At 48.1% G+C, this 15,626-nt stretch overlaps 1 long non-coding RNA gene across 1 annotated transcript; it reads left to right on the forward strand.

Moving 5' to 3' along the window:
* The first annotated feature begins 6,298 nt into the window (after nucleotides 1-6,298).
* Nucleotides 6,299-8,788, forward strand: LOC139363820 (uncharacterized). Its single transcript, XR_011624842.1, has 3 exons — nucleotides 6,299-6,435; nucleotides 7,175-7,368; nucleotides 7,782-8,788. It is a non-coding gene; the product is annotated as an uncharacterized lncRNA (long non-coding RNA).
* Nucleotides 8,789-15,626: the final 6,838 nt, after the last annotated feature.

Genomic DNA, 15,626 nt, shown 5'->3' on the forward strand with positions numbered 1-15,626 from the left:
CACGCAGAGGACCCTGGAATGCAGCACACTGCCAGCGCGCCCATGCCCCAGACCATCTGCTGCCTGAGCTCTTTCCCAGATGTGCATTTAGCTAACCTCCCTCCCCTTCTTCCCTTTCCTTCTTTCCCCAAATGTCACCCTCAGGCAGGTCTGCAGGCTCTCCGCTTGTCAATGGCAGCCCTTCCCCTCCCCACCCTCTTAACACCCCCACCCCACTTGTTATTTTTCTCCTTAGTGCTTATGGCCATCCACCCCTGGGCATCATGCATTTGTTCACTGTGTTTCTTGCTTTCGGGTCTCTCCTGATCAGAACAAGCTCTGCCCAGACCAGAGACTTTCCATTTTGTCACCGACGCATCCACATAGCGCTCGGCAGCGATGGCGCTTGGAGCACCTGAGGTCGACAGTGGGCCGGTGGTTGAGTGAAGAGCCCTACAGATTTATCTCAAGCCCTCCCCTGACCCTACCGGAAGACACGGTGGTCTGCACAGTTCAGATAGTCAGAGAGGCCCCCGGCTCGGTGACTTTGAACCGGTGGGGCTGGGGAGGGGGGAACAGCACGTTGACAGAATCCCCCCTTGGTATCCCACCTCCCCATGCCTACATAATCCCTACATTGTCAAAGGAGAGACCCCTAGAAGGAGCTTTGGCAGCAGGAGTGAGATCAGCGCAGTGTAAGCTCATTTTCTGACAAACCAGTGGCAGCAGTCGGCAAACTGACTTTATTTCTCAAAAAGAATGTATGCATCGAAATTAACAAGTGAGTGATCAGCAGTGTGGGAAAATTCAGGAAAAGCAGTTCAGTGCTGTGAGAGAGGGCGAGGCAGGGAGCTTTATTACTCCAGACAACAGAGGAGGTAAAAGGATAGAACTGGATTATTTCATTAGATTTCATCTATTCGAACTTTTTTTTTTTTTTTTTTTTTGAGACGAATCTCGCTGTGTTACCCAGACTGGAGTGCAGTGGTGGAATCTCGGCTCACTGTAACCTCCGCCTCCTGGGTTCAAGCGATTCTCTTGCCTAAGCCTCCCAAGTAGCTGGGACTACAGGCGCATGCCACCACGCCCGGCTCAATTTTGTTTGTATTTTTAGTAGAGATGAGTTTCACCCTGTTATCCAGGATGGTCTCAATCTCCTGACCTCGTGATCTGCCTGCCTTGGCCTCCCAAAGCCCTGGGATTACAGGCATGAGCCATCACGGCCAGCCTATTCCTTCCTTTTTTTTTTTTTTTTTTTTTTTAAATACAGTTTAGATTTTATCAGAGCAGAATCCCAGGAAACTGAGATTTGTAAACTGGGATATCCAGCTCCTCCAAGTAGCCAGGAAATAAGGGTGACCTCAGTCATTCTTGCTAGGCCCTGGTGTGGGCCAGGGATGACTCTGACTCAAGGAAGAAGCGGTCTTGTGACTCTCTTACCCGCACTGTGGTTTAGTAAGAAGCTGTTAAAAAGTGTGTCATGTGAAGAAAGTGATTTAATAATTGGTCAGAGTAATGACCACATATTTCCTATGTAACCACTCCCTCGTTATCTCCAACTTTATCTTTGGTTCTCATGACAAGATTATCACTTCCCTGAAAACTGGGGTTTTTGCAAATGACGAGGAGGTGTTTTTCCAAATGGTAAGGTTCTTCTTTGGTGGGAAGATGTTTTCTCCTGGAAATCCTTAGGAAAGTTATTCGGTTCTTGGGTTGGGCTCCCAAAGCCAAAACGAAATGAGATGGATTATCCCCAGGATACCTGAGCTATAAGGACAATCTGTAGCTTGAGTGTGGAGTGAAAGACACTGAAACTGCCCTTTGTCCCAAATAGCTGTGTGCTAGGGCCCTAGGACAGCCCTAAGAAGATGGTGAAACAGGTGACGTTTACCTGTGAGGCTGAAAGCACTCATTGCCAGGCTGTGAAAGCCCGCACTGCAGGTGTGCATGTCTTCATCCCTGTCCTGCGGGTGACAGAGCCTGCCAGTAAATGCTGGTGCATTTCCTTCTTATTTTTCATCCAACCGTGTTCTCCTCCCTCCTAACCCCTTACTGAATGTTCCTGGGGCTTCCTCAGGTTTCGTCCTGCAGGGCCCAGCAGGAGGCAGCTGATATGCACTCCTCACCATTCAGAAGTTCAGAGGGAGGGCTTAGAACCACACAGGCTCCACCCCCAGGCAATTAAGTGAGCATCTGGCCTCAGCAGGCATTATTTTCCTTCAAGTTCCCATTGGTGACTCTAAGGCACAGGCATTGTAATAGAGGAAATCAGGAAGTCTTGAAAGTTAAAATGAAATAAGACTATGGTTTACACTGCAGCTTCACCACTTCGCTAATGTCGTTACCTTCCAGTAATCAGTTTATCCCCCTCAGAGCCTCAGCTTTCTCATCCCTTCAGGGAGGTGTCAGGAGCTCTGCGGGCTTCCTGTGAGAATCATCCTGGTGAGGGCTCTGGCTGTGGGTGTGCAGTCAGCAAGGGATGCCCTACTAGGTCCCACCAAGTGCTGCCAGCCCCTGAGCTCAAGGATGACACGTGAAGAAAAGCCCTTCGCAATGTAGGGCTCCATCCCAACAATGTGCAAGTGAATAGAAGTCCTTTCAGGACCTAGTGTTGTGTATTTTTAAGTGTGGTGCCCTGTCACCTGGAAATTGTTAGAAATGCACATTCCCAGGCTCCCTCTCCACCTGTGAAACCCTGGGGGTGGCCCAGCTACCCGGGGTGCGGCGGCCGCCGCTGGTGATCTCCTGCTGTGGGGTGATGTCACTGTTCTTTCCGGGAGGGTGCAGGTGGACCCAGGGGTGGGTGGTGGGGAGAATGCTGCAGGGACTTCAGGGACTAGTTTAGTGCTGGGATTCATTTTTACTCTGCACAGGAGTCTCCTGGGGTCACCTTGTGTATCATGTCCAGCTTTTTTTTTTTTTTTTTTTTTTTTTTTTGAGACAGTGTCTCGCTCTGTCACCCAGGCTGGAGTGCAGGTGGTGCAATCTCCGCTCACTGCAAGCTCCTCCTCCCGGGTTCACGCCATTCTCCTGCCTCAGCCTCCTGAGTAGCTGGGACTGCAGGTGCCTGCCACCATGCCCAGCTAATTTTGTATTTTTAGTAGAGATAGAATTTCACCATGTTGATTAGGCTGGTCTTGAACTCCTGACCTCAGGTGATCTCCCCGCCTCAGCCTCCCAAAGTGCTGGAATTACAGGCATGAGCTACCACAACCACTGGGCTAATTTTTAAGTTTTAGAGATGGATTCTCACTGTTACCCATGCTAGTCTCAAACTCCTAGCCTCAAGCAATCCTCTCATCTTGGCCTCCCAAAGTGCCTTGGATTTGCAGGCATGTGCCACCACACCTAGCCAAACATTGATCTTTCATTTTAAACTTCATCTAGAGATGTGACAAAAACCAAAAGAGGTATTTGTTAAAATACTTTATAACCCTAGTACAGTAATAGAGTAATCCAACTGACAATTTCACAAAACTCAATTTTTGGCAACAAGTTCAAGGTTATACATGTTAATACAGATAACACATTTATTCAACCAGAGGAAAAAGGTCACAATGACAGAATTGATCTTTTTCTTTATTATGTTGCCTGAGCTATGGTTAAGATTTGGGGAACTAGTACCTTAAAGAACCTTCAGAAATGTCTTATTCTAGAATTTAGAAACAAACTTTATACTCTCAGGGTTGAGAGAATCCAGGAGCAATCACCACCCCTAGTGTCCACATGCTACTCTCCAAAGGCCCTTCCCCACTAGCCACAGAAATCAGAGCTCCCTGGGAAACAGAGAGTTGAATCTCTGGAGTAGGGAGGGCCTGGCTGTGCATGCTTTAGGGAGGTGGGAGTAGGGGTGTAGAAACCAAAGAAGTGAGACCAAAATGGGCCAACAGCTGGAGAAAATGTGGGCATAAAAATAAATTCTACCTGATCACATAGTCTCAAATATGTACATACACAGAAATATTTCTGTGAGGTCACAGGGGTGCTAAAAAACAAAACAAGTAAGACTGGGGGGAAAAAAGAAGAAAAGAAAGAACTCTCTTCTCCATGTTGGGTGCAATGACTCATGCCTGTAATCCCAACACTTTGGGAGGTCAAGGTGGGCAGATTGTTTGAACTCAGGAGATCAAGACCATCCTGGGCACCATGGCAAGACTCTGTCTCTACAAAAAAATATGAGCACTAGCTGGGCATGGTGGTGCACACCTGTAGTCCCAGCTACTCAGGAGGCTGAGGTGGCCCAGGAGGCTGAGGCTGCAGTAAGCTAAGACCATGCCACTGTACTCCAGCCTGGGGGACAGAACCAGACCCTGTCTTTAAAAAAAAAAAAAAAAAAAAAAAAAAAAAAAAAAAAGACAGCCTCTTCTGTCATCATTAGAGGTAGTTCCTGCATCGCCCCTCCTCCTCAAACTGGAATTCCCAGGGAGAGCAGCCGCCCCTGCCTTTTCCACTGAACCATATTTCAAGATAACCCAACAGCCCCAGCTGATGTGGAGCTCTTCTTTGAAGATGTCCAGCAAAGGAATGAAGAATTACAGAATTTGAAAACTTCACAAACTCTAATAAATGATTCAGACAATAATCCTCAATGAATATGAAAACCATTAATAGGTTGATGAGAAACTCATTATCACAGGACACCAGAAACTCAGGTGCACCAGCTGCTCCGTGGCTGAAGGGAGAAAGCAGATCTTCACAAGACAGTGGCCGACTCTCAGCATGCACCCCGCTGGCGTGAGACCCCCCAGTGGAGGCAAGCAGGCCTCACAGGATGGTAGAATGTGGCCATCTATGCAGAACTCCCCACGAGGGACTCTGCTTCAAAAGGCACAGCCTGACTCAAACTAAGTCTTTGGATCTAAGTTCCAGTTCTCAGGAAACACAGGAACATGGCACCCAACACCACACAGAAGCAGCCAGGTCACCTGGAAAGTGAGAGCGCCCGGAGGAAACCCGGCCTGCACACTCCGCTGCCGTCCGAGAGGGTGCCCAGGAGAGACCCGGGCTGACCAGCTGTGATCTGTGGGACCCTGTGCCACAAACACTTTGAGGCCAACTAGAAAATTTGAATATGGAATAAGAAATAGGCAGTTTTAAGAAAGTATGTTTTATTCTATTAAAACTGAAAATTGCATTAGCTCATGTAAGAAATAATCCTCATGTTTTAGGGTCATAAATTCAAATATTTAGGGGTAAATGATAACATTTATAATTTACTTCCGAAAACTTCACAAGGAAAAGGATATCTATTATGTGATAAGTGTTTAGGGGCTCATTATCCTAGTCTACTTTTCTGTATGCTTGAAAGTTTCATAATTCTTTTTACGTAAAATAATCTTTCAAATATGTTTTTACGTTAGCATTTCTATGTAAATTATTAGTGTTTTATATAATATATATAACTATATTATTATGATAATAACCTTATATTAGTGACATAAGAAACAAGCGATGTATCAGAACGTGAGGATGTAATTAAGGTTCTGTGACTGCATCCACTGTCGGAAGAGCTCTTCTCCGTGCCAAGGACAGACTCGAAGCTTCACACACCCTGGGTCGGGGTGGGCACCATCCATGCACCCCCACTCTCCATGCAACAAAGCTGGAAGTGATGCAAGAAGCTGGGGGCCAGGACCCTCCTCTGGGGGTCTCTAAACACCGTGTTTGTAACCACCATTCTGAGCCCACCGAAGGCTATCGTTGTAAATGTCCAAAATCAATGTCCAAGTAAGATAGGCAAACTTAGGCCAAGAATCTTACCTACACTTAGACATTTCTTAAGCATCGCTAAATGTGAGAGAAGCCATGTCATGAAAATGTAAGAACACAAACAAGTCAACTTTTCACAATCCACCATCAAACTTTTCCAACAAAATATTACCTAGCATTGCTTGGGTGATAGTGAGTGGCATTAAATTGCTTAAGCTGCTCCCACGTAAGCTCCAGGATGCAGAGTGGGTCACCCCCAGAGACCACTGAGTACGTGTGGTGGGGAAGAAGTCTGTTTTGAAGGTGCTGGGAGAATATCCTCTCATTGTCTGTCTTGAAATGTGAAGTAAATAAATAAGAATATATATATATAAAATAATACACACACACTACATTCCTTTCAATATAGCCAATCGATCACATTCTGGTGCATATGCCTGTAATACTTTGCAAATAAAACTCTTCTAATGGTAAAAAAATAAAAATAAAAAATAAAAAATAAAAAAGACACCCCTGTAGGCATTGTTTAACACTGTATTCAATCACTCATCACCCATGCACAGAACCCAAGGATTGAGAACAATGGACTTTTTGATGTGTGTTGCAACTCATAGCCGAGGGCTGTAAATTGGAGGGATCACCAGGTCTGCCTACCAGCCACCAGGCAAGTGGGAAGAAGCTGTCACCCCAACTTGAGTTTCAAGAAGACTCCTTGGAAGAAAAGACCACCAAATTGAGAATGAAAAGGTAAGAAATGGTTCACCAGCTGAGGGAGGCTATGGAAATCAGAGAGCAGGCCACCTATGAGCCTCAGGGACACCAGCACAGGCAGGTTGTCAAAGTCACAAGGGGACATGAAGACACAGACCCAGGACAGCAGCTCTTAATCCAAAATGGTCTCAAGACTCCTTTACACCCTGAAAAATTAACCCATTTATGCCTGAGGTGGCAATTTTTTTAAAAAAAAATCAGACCTTGGCAATGACCTTGAGCTGTAGGATATAAATAACTCCCACAAGCTTAGGATTCCAATAATGGAACACTAGGCACAAATGGGTTTTAATGAGGACCCAAACAGCTTTTGATTATGTAGGCTTTTTTTGCCTGTGTAGGTACCTGTGTGTGTTTATATAATTTTTCTATATTCTAAATTAAAGTTGGTTAAAAAATTAAAGTATTAAAAAATACTTATGCATTAAGGTAAGCCATCATTACATGTTAATATAAATATGTTTGAAAAATACTTCTCATAACAAAGTAAAACACTGACTACTTAGAGTGATGCTGTGTTGCCTTTTTTGCGAATCTCTGTAGTGTCTGGCTCAGAGGTGAAGCTGGACTCCCTCATCTGCTCTGTATCCAGCTTGCTGTGTGTCACACACCTCGCCACGCAACCTCTAGAAAGTACACCATGTGCTTGGGCAAGAATGAGTGTAAAAGACAATGTGTTGATAGTGGTATGAAAATAGCTTTTCTCTCCCTGCAGATCATACACAGGGGTCGTCAGACATGGTCTGAGACCTGCTGGGAAGAACAGCAGCCTGGCGCTGCTACCCTCTGGCTTCTGTTCACAGCACTGACCCCAGCTAATCCAAGAACATGTCACCTATAATGAGAATATTGAAGAAAAATCAACCATCTTCCAGATGTGTCTATATCATGATACGGTACATGGGTAAGGTAAGCTGAACACAACATAAAAAAGAAAACTTACAAACGCTCCCTTCGTCTCATTAAAGATGACTCCTTTAAAGATGAAGGGCATCTGGGGGTCGCTGGGGTTCTCATATTCCAGCCGCCATCCTTCCTGCCTGAGGACAAATAATTATAAGCTGACAGTGACTCAAATACTAAAGTCTGTATCAACTAGTTAATCACTCATGACATACCAGAAATCCAGCTCACGTAAACCTGGGGAAAAGGTCTCATCCAAATACACTGAGAGGAGATTCTGAAAGTCCTTGGGATTTTGTGTGGAAAATGGATACAGAGTATAATCACTAGCTGGGTACAAATGAAAAGTGAAATTGTAAAATTTAACAGATTTCTACTAAAATTATTGAATCTCAAGCCTCATTTCCCCTTTGTCCTAGGATAGTAAGTTGTAGCTATTCTTGAGATGGGGCAGTGGCTCCATGCTCTGGCCCCCGACCTCAGCAGCCGTCCCAGCTCATCACCCTGAGTGCCAGCTTTCCCATCTCATCTCAGGATCTGCACTGGACGGGCACCAGGTCTTTCTTCAGCGAACATCTAAACTCTCTCAAGTGTCTCCAGAGACTTTCACACGTCTACAAAGATGACCTCATTCTGTAAAAGCATGGATTTAACTTGCTCTTCGATGTCACTCCTTCACAGAGTGCACTGTTCATTGTCACCCTATCCACTAGCGTCAGTCTTACTAAAAGTCAAACATCAATGTTAGTGGTAACTCTGGAGGCCTGGCATTGTAGCGATATCCCAAGAGAAAATTATTTTGAACCTTTCTGGGAAAAGTTCACGTACGTTTTATTCAAACACTAGTTTTTATAACCTCGCTACCATGTGGCTTTCCTGAAGGATGAAATTTCTGACGTCCTTCAAGTAGAGAGAGATAAAAATTTTTCTAGAACATTAATTGCCCACTCCTCTCATCCCTTCTCAGAAACTAACTGAATTACAGTGGGTGTGCCTGGCAAACCCAAACACGGTTTTCCGTTCAGGATGCTGGTCTTACCTATGAAAGCGTTCATGAACGTGGAGAGGGACGGGTTCAACATTTTGAAGAAAGGGTCTCTGCACGGATACTTCCGAGACCCACAAAGGACAGTATGCTCAAGAATGTGAAGAACACCGGTACTGTCCATGGGAGTGGTCCGGAACTGCACGCTAGGGAAGAAGGAACGGCACGCCAGGAAGGGGGAGGAACAGAACGCTAGGGAAGGAGAATGGCTAGAATACAAAACGTTCATCTTAGTGCTGCGGACACAGTTCCCAGATGCATCATCACCTCAGGCTACTAGAAATCATCATTCTGACACCATAATCCTCCAACACGGGGTTTCCCAACTCTAATGTAAATCATTAATTCAGACTATAAAATTGTATTTTGATGAGATTGTAAGTCCGTGTAAGCTTTTCCTTATTTTTCAAGATGCTCTGTCAATAAAAATACTAGTGAGATGATATTTAAACCACGTAACATACAGTCAGTGCTTTAAACCAAGCTTGTCTAACCCACAGCCTGCAGTCCGCATGCTCAGGATGGCTTGGAATGCATCCCAACACAATCCCTACACTTTCTTAAAACATTGAGGTCCTCTATTTATTTTTTTTTAAGCTCATCAACTGTCCTTAGTGTTAGTGTATTTTGTGTGTGGCCTGAGACAGTTGTTCTTCTAATGTGGCACAGGGAAGCCAAAAGATTGGACATCCCCGATTTAAATAAAACATTCAAGACCATGTTCTTACAATGCACCATGTACCTGAACAGATTATTCGTGTCTTCTCTGGCCAGGTGTAAATACCTGGCTCCTCTGTCATCGTGGCTGAGCTTCATGACCGTCAGGAACAGCTCGGGAACAGATGTTACCTTAGGCAAGCCTCCTGGTAAGTGTCCATACTCCTCGGTATGAAAGAAACTGTCTTCTCTTCCAGTCATGCCAACCGACCCAGCCCTCTCCCTCAATCACATACCACGTCCCTGTGATCACCCCATCACTTGCCACCCCCTCCGTCCAGGTACCATGAGTCACCTGGCCAAGCGCACACAGCAAGTCGCTGGCAGAGGTGAGACCTCGGGTCTCCTCAGCCCAATCTAGGGAGCCTGCCATCCAACAGTCATGCATAAAGCGGCCCACTACGACCTGCATCATCTACCGCTGTTAAATTACTTGTTTCTAAGCTTACCGTACTTTGTATCAGATGATCAATGCATTTAAAATCAGCAGATACAGTGAGATGTCTGCTTTCTAATAATATATAGCTTTAATAATAATAGCGTTCATGGTAGCTATTTCTCAAACAAGAAACATGACTTATCGTAAGTTTCTATGGCTGGACACAGTGTCTCACACCTTTAATCCCAGCACTTTGGAAGGCCAAGGTGATATGCTTTGGCCTCATCCCCACCCAAATCTCATCTTGAATTGTAGTTCCCATAATCCCCACATGTTGTGGGAGGGACCTGGTAGGAGGTAATTGAATCATGAGGGCGGTTCCCCCATGTTATTCTCGTGACAGTGAGTATGTTCTCACGAGGTCTGATGGTTTTATAAGGGGCTTCCCCCTTCACTTGTCATTCTCTTCCATACCACCCTGTGAAGAGGTGCCTTCCACCATGATTGTAAGTTTCCTGAGGCTTCCCCAGCCATGTAGAACTGTGAGTCAATTAAACCTCTTTACTTTTTAGCTCATTCATTATAAATTACCCAGTCTTGGGTATTTCTTCATAGCAGTGTGAGATTAGACTAATATACAAGACAAGAGGATTGCTTGAACTCAGGAGTTTGAGACCAGCCTAGACAACAAAGTTTCCACCTACACCTACACCTACACACACACACACACACACACACACACACACACAAAATGAGCCAGGCGTGGTGGCACCTTGTCCCAGTTGCTTGAGAGACTGAGGTGAGAGGATCGCTTGAGCCCAGGAGTTCGAGGCTGCAGTGAGCCAAGATCACACCACTGCACTCCAGCCTGGGCGACAGGGTGAGTCCCAGTCTCAAAAATAAGTACATTTGTATAAAATTTGAAAAATAAAGGAGAAGAATCTACCACTCTGGGTGAGGCCCTTATAAATAGTAGCCAGTACTATAAACTCAGGTGTCTGTCTGCCCGACCTTTGCAGGATTTCACAAATGCACTAAGTCTGTTGTCAGGACACCCATTCCTGGACCTTGCCTGGAACCCCCTAGTCACTTGCCTGGCTCCCTTTCTGGAGCCCTGCCCAGAGGCAGCTGCTTTCTCACACCACCCTGTCCAGCTCTTCCCTCTCCCCCCAGCAGCAGCAGCTCCCACTCCTCCTCCCGCCCTTGTCCTTGGCCCTCTGCATGGCATCCACCATGTGCCTCCAGTCACAGCCACGTCAGTCTTTCTAGACAGTAAGCTGTTTGTCTTTTACATTTGCTACAACATCAAGCATAGCACAGAGCCAACAGCTGGCCAAATATGTGAAGTGTTGTCATTTTTAGTTACTATGCTAAAAAAAAAAAAAAAAAAAAGGAAAAGGTTTAAGCAAATAACAAAACAAAAAACAAATGAATCCATTTTAATATAAACCCAAGTAAGTATAGGTCCACAATTTCTTCTTTATAATTTTGAAACCCAAGTGGCTCAGAAAACTGAATGATTCTGCAGAAGTTTAGAGCAAACTATTTGATGGCAAAACCTGACTGAACAGATCAGGGCACTGAGTCTTCGTGCTCACACTCAGCGAATCATCAGGTTTGGCCGCAGAAACCCTAGTGTGTCTAGGGTTTCTAGAAGGGCGTGCTATGTTGGGCGGGGCTGTGCAAGTGATGGGAGGAGCTTAGTGAGGAGTGGCTCTTTGCAGGTGAGGAGTGGAGCCTAGTAGGGTGGGGATGCAAGTGAGCTGGGCCTTGGGGATGGGGCTTGCAGGAGATGGGGTGGAGACAGTGGGGCGGGGCTGCAGGCAAGCTGGGCCTTGGGGGCGGGGCTTGCATGGGAGAAGCATGGCCTTGTGGGGGCAGGGCTGGCAGAAGAGGGTGGGGCTTGGTGATGGACAGGGCTGTTCAGGTGAGGGTAGTGGCCTCGTCAGGGGCTGCCGGAAGCTGGGCTAGGTGAACCTTGGTAATCCTCTCTGGCCTTGGTCATGTGGCTCAGGCTGTGCCCAGCAGGGAGGCCGGCCCCATCGAGCTGCGGTCTCCACCCTGAGAGCGAGGGCTCCTTTCCCCCAGCACGGGTTAAAGCAGGGAGGCCAGGCCCCATCGAGGGTGGGGGTCTCCGCCCTTCCACGCTGAGAGCGAGGGCTCCCTCCTCCAGCGCGGGTTAAAGCACCATGTGTCCACCTGTGCAGTGGCTGGTCCCCATGTGACCTGGAGGGCAGAAACTCTGGGTCCTGCCGCTGGTCCGGGGCGTCTGCTTCCCCTTCCTGCAGTTCCTGGGAGGGTCTGTGTGTCCAGGGGGCTCTGATCCCTGCCTCAGGACCACGGGTGAGGGGTCAAGATCGCCCGCTGTGGAGCTGGCCCGGATCTTGGTTCTGTGGATCCTGGCTGTGTGGTTCTGGAGCAGTTCTGTCCTCAGGAGAGCGATCCTCGCAGCTGCTTCCTGGGGTCGTGAGAAGAATTAATAGGCCAACCCCCAGGTAGCTGCTTGTAGCCCTGTGCGGGGCCAGCCCTGTGTCTCCACCAGTTCCTTCCCTTCGTGCTCCACCACACTGTCACATCGCCAGCCTTTATTTCCTTTTCCTTGGACCCAGGCAGCAAGTGCCCCGCTGGCCTTGGCAGCCCCTTCTCTAATCTGTCAGCAAATCACTTCCTGACAGACAGCACTGACCAGTCATTGGTGTCACCAAAGCCCCACAAAATAGAATCCAATTTTCCTATTAAGCTGTGCAGAGCTGTCCCAGCCCCACTTCCCACAAGCTGGCCTCATTCACCATGGGATCCGTGGTTCTCACCTGGGGCTGGGGGTGCCCCTGGCATCCGGTGGAGAGTGTCAGGGATGTCCCTCCAGGCCCAGTACAGTCCCCCAGCCAGTGGCCAGCAGACAGCAGCACCCAGCCTGATGTCCCTGTGGCTTCTGGTTCCCCGAGGCCAGTTGTGCTTTGCTGACTTTTCATCCTCTCAGACGGGTGCCCTCTCTCCACCTGCGCTGGTTAGCAGTGTTCCATCCACTAGAGCTCAAAGCACTGCCTCCCGGCAGCGCAGCCCCTTCTCTTGGCCTGCCGTCTGCGTGTGCCTCGCGGTCTGTGATATGTCCTCACTGGCCCATCAGAGCGAGGCTCCCAGGGACGGAGCTGTTCCTGTTTGCGTCTCTGTCCCACCTTCTCTGGACCTGGCACCGTGTCCTTTGCTGACAGAGGTCTTGGGTTGATTGTCAGCAAAACAGACAATCTATATGGATCTAAATGGCTGTAAACATGCTTGATTGGGGTATTTTAAAAATAATTGGATATGTAAACATTTGAGTGTGACACAGGTGGATTTTCAGGTGAATGGTCTTGTTCTTCAGGGAATAACCACAGGCCCATCCACAAGGACCATTTCTGGCTGATTTATGGAACACTGTTCTACCTGGTTAATTTTGAACGTTATCTCAGCCTGAGAGGTAGGTCAGCATGTGACGAAGATCACTGGTTTGAATCCTAACCTGCTCCTTCGGAGCTGCACCTTCCATGCCTCCGTTTCTTCCTTGGTTAGGTAGGAAAGGTATGAGCTACCTGAGAGTTGTGAGGCCTGCATTGAGTGACCACATTAAAGTGCCAAGAACTGCACCCAGAATGTTGGTATTTAAAGATCTTTAAACATTCTGATGCTGCATTTTAGTACCCAGGTAAAACAGCAAAGTTATGACAGATGCAGACGCAGACCCTCGGTGAGGTGGGGGGCTGATGGCAGGAGGTGGATCACCGACCCTGGAATGAGGGCATGGTCTGTTCGAGGCTGAACGAAGTGCACATCATTACATGTACCACAGAGTTCCCTCTGGTGAAGTCCTGGAAGGGTCCATGTGGCTGAGCCATGCAGTCTTTCCGTGATGTCCAGCAGGAGCAGAGCTTTCAGGTGCAGCCCTGCTCTTGTGTGCACAGCCCTCAACTGTCTCAAAAGTCTGAGGCTTAAAGCAGGCTTGGGGTTTCCTTACACCTCCCGGACATCTAATTTGCCTGGCAAACATGTTTTTCTTGGGTGTAAAGGTGAAGGAGTGGGTGACTCTGGTGAAAGTGTACTAATTACTGCACTTCTGGGTCAGTAGCGCTTGGTTGAAGACACTATCTGCCCTGGGTGGACATCTCTGGGGTGGTGAAAACCGGTGTCTGGATGTCGCGGGGTTGCCAAGAAGATGCCAGCTTTTTCCTCAGTAACAACACCCTACTTTGTTTAGGGAAGCAGCGCACCCAGCTAAAAAACTAATTCTCTTGCACGGCGGAGTGGCTGGTGACACAGGTCCAGATGCTGGGCTGCTGATGGGGGGTCCTGGAGAGGGAGGTGTCGGGAGGCTTTCCTGACCCACAGCAGCCCTGAGCCCTTGTCCGGCCTTCTTGCCCGGGGCATGATGCCTGGAAGGAAAGCAGCTTCAGGGGCCCAAGTGTCAGAAGACAGAGTCCTAGCATGTGGGGCAGGCCTGGGCCAGGCTCCTTGGATGATGTCACAGAGCTGCTGCCCATGCGGGGACCACCCACCTCTGAGCCCCATGCAGATTTTCGTCTGTAGCCAAGTGAAATCCTGGTACGGCGAGTGAGGCAGTCAGAGGCACCTTTTGTGGAAGGAGGACAAAGCTGGAGAGAAAGAGGTTTTCCTAAAAGGCACAAGGCACTGATACTTCGTTAGGGATAGGTCCTAGGAGTGTGGTTGCTGATGGGTGAAAAACTGTAGCCAGAGAATAAGTGGGAATGGCCCTTGTTGGTATTTAACTGATTCATTCACGAATGATCTGAACAGTTGTAGTGAAAAGAATATTTTGGACACAGATGTTTTCATCCTGCTTGACAAGCAGCGTGACTGTAGGCTGTTCCATCCTTCCTGGGTGACAGTGAGAGGGTCTCAGGCCCTTCCGGCCCTGTGCTCGCATTTCCTCAGGGTGTGTGTCCCGTCCCGAATAGGCTGGAATGCCTCTGGGTGCAGCTGAGCCTCTTGAAAAGGTAAGAGTCATGTGACATGCTCTGGGTGAACAGGAAAATGAGGGAGGAGACGGAGAGGGGCCTGGAGGTGAGGAGGATGGTGAGCAACACTGGGGACAGGGGATGGAGGGTAACGCCGGGGACAGGGGATGGAGGGTAACACCACTTCTCCAGGTGCCTTTGGGGGATGCTGCCACCTCTGGCACCCCAGAGTGAAGTCAACAGGATTCTGTCCCCAGGAGTCCCAGAGACTGGCAGCAGGGATTGGCCCAGTATGAACCACCGTTCAGTGGCTCCACACCCTGGGACAGGTGCCTTTGGGGGATGCTGGTGTTTCCACCGTGGTTTCCCATCTGGACAGTGGGATCCTGAGTGTCCCCATCACAGCTGCGCCCAGAGTCCTGGACTCCAGCGTGTCATTGGCACTCGTTAGCGTTTCTTTTGTCGTGGTCGTGGATGAAGTGGCTCTTTCTTTGTGTGTTCACAGCCCTCCTGCTCACTTTACCTTCTGGGAACACTTTTTAACATAACTTCCTATGTGGGGAGGACTTGAGTGATTAATCGAATGTTTTATCAGGTGTGGTGCTTCTGTTTCCCAGTTTTGACACAACATTTGGTGAAATTTCCAGGGACTCCTGTGGTCAACCTCACAGTTTCACTCTGTCACTTTCTAATGCAGTATTCTTTGGGAGTCTTTTAAATTAAGTGCCGTCATTTAAAAATAAGTTTTATAATATGCAGTTTCAGGTTAATTCTTTACCTTTGTGTGTCAGGCAGTGGCTCCTCACCTGTGAGTAGTCAGAAAGGTTCAGGCAGTTTTCCAGGGCGGTCTTTGCATTTACTGGAACTATTAAGAGCTGATTCTTGCTAAGGCCGTGATTGACACGCAGTGCACGTGAGGCCGTGCCTGGCTTAGCGACTTCTGCAGGCTTAGAGGTCTCTTTCTGTTCTTCCCCAAGCCTGCTCTGCTGTGCTGAGTGTTCACTGCGGGCGACGGTCACACTGTCTGGCAGGGGCCACCGAGGCCACAGGGCGGACTCCACATAGCGGAGCCTGCAGAATGGCAGAGCCCAGCCTCCTCGCCGCCCTTCGTGGGGAGCAGAAAGCACAAGCCTGTGATCAGAGCTGTGCTAGCCCAGAAAGCCTCTCAACA

The sequence above is a fragment of the Macaca nemestrina genome, chromosome 6 (genome assembly GCF_043159975.1).
Source record: "Macaca nemestrina isolate mMacNem1 chromosome 6, mMacNem.hap1, whole genome shotgun sequence".
Lineage (NCBI taxonomy): Eukaryota > Metazoa > Chordata > Mammalia > Primates > Cercopithecidae > Macaca > Macaca nemestrina.